The sequence below is a fragment of the Notothenia coriiceps genome, unplaced genomic scaffold, assembly GCF_000735185.1.
Source record: "Notothenia coriiceps isolate Sejong01 unplaced genomic scaffold, NC01 NC01_scaffold00022344, whole genome shotgun sequence".
Taxonomy (NCBI): Eukaryota; Metazoa; Chordata; class Actinopteri; order Perciformes; family Nototheniidae; genus Notothenia; species Notothenia coriiceps.
Window position 1 is genome coordinate 1 of NW_011355045.1, and position 1,425 is coordinate 1,425.

General features: G+C 41.8%; 1 long non-coding RNA gene across 1 annotated transcript; it reads right to left on the bottom strand.

The window, feature by feature from the left end:
• Positions 1-6: 6 nt before the first annotated feature.
• On the bottom strand, positions 7-895 carry LOC104953943 (uncharacterized). Its single transcript, XR_799275.1, has 3 exons — positions 817-895; positions 469-565; positions 7-262 (listed from the first exon to the last, which is right to left on the bottom strand). It is a non-coding gene; the product is annotated as an uncharacterized lncRNA (long non-coding RNA).
• Between the last annotated feature and the right edge of the window lie 530 nt (positions 896-1,425).

The following is a 1,425-nucleotide window of genomic DNA, read 5'->3' on the forward strand; positions in this document are numbered from 1 at the left end:
ATTCTTACATCAAAACCGTCTCTCCTGATTGAACTAAAGTAATCCCCTACTTTCTCTGCTCGTGAGCCTCATACACACAAATTATGTTTTAAAAACAAATGTGTGGCTCTAATGCTCTTCATTAACAGAAGAACTGAAAATCTGTGAGAGTATTTTCTGCAATGATAATCCAATACGGAAAACTCCCATTTGACATCCCTGCACCGCTGTGTTCTGGAGTCAGGAGGAGGGTTACCTTTTAGCTGCAGCAGTGGAGCTGAACCTGCAGGAGACAGAACAGAGTCTGAAACTAATCATGAAATCACAGTGAATCTCCTGATGTGTCTTCATTGAGAGAGAAACTATTTCCCACTCCTGTAGTGTGTTATATATCATACACAATACAGAGCTGTTTGAACATTAAAGCATGGAGACATGTCTCAGTGTCACAATACATACTATTTCATATTAAGAGAAATGTAAATGTACTCTGGCTGCAGCTCCTGGATCACCGGTCGACTCTTCGTCCGGATGTTCTGATCGACGAGAGAACCCAAAAACTTCCTGTTCTTCAGCACCTTCCAGTCTGCAGGAACACACACACAACACATGTCAACAACTACACACACACACACACACACACACACACACACACACACACACACACACACACACACACACACACACACACACACACACACACACACACACACACACACACGTACGTTAATATACAGTATACACACAATGTAGGGTGAGATTTAATAACTACAGCGCTCTGGCGCCCTCTGCTGGTTCAGTGTGGTAAATGACACACACACACACACACACACACACCTGGCACTTCTGGAAGAATTCCTGGTTGATGACGACGTCGTACGCGGTGCAGGCCTGGGAGTCTGGAACAAAGAGTCATGGGAAATATTTATATTCCTTTTTTAAACGACACAAAGACAGACGATGGGGAAATGGAGACCGAGGTCAGAGAGATTGTCTTTTAAAATGCTGGGAAATAAATGACAGCCACAAATCTAAATCCTGCACAGTGCTGTCCGTCTTCATCACAGCGTGTCAAACCAAAGCACACCAATACAAGGCAATACATAAAAACACTGATGTTCAGAAGCCCTGAGGATTTATAACTGTGATCATTTTATATATTCATTCAGAGTTCATGGGAAAGTAGGAACAATGTGCATCACTTTCTGTGTTCCTTATCAAACAGCACAGCATTGACTAATTGTAAGGTCCGCCGACGACAACAACCACAACTTTAATTATAACTAAATAACATTTTTAACACTGTCTCGAGTGGATGACCACAATACCAACAACGACAGTGCAGACACATTTCAGGGGTGTTTCTAGAAAATGTATAGTATTAGTAATGTGTCTCTGATCTTGTTTATAAGGTATATAGATTATCTTGAGAACATGACGCTCGTA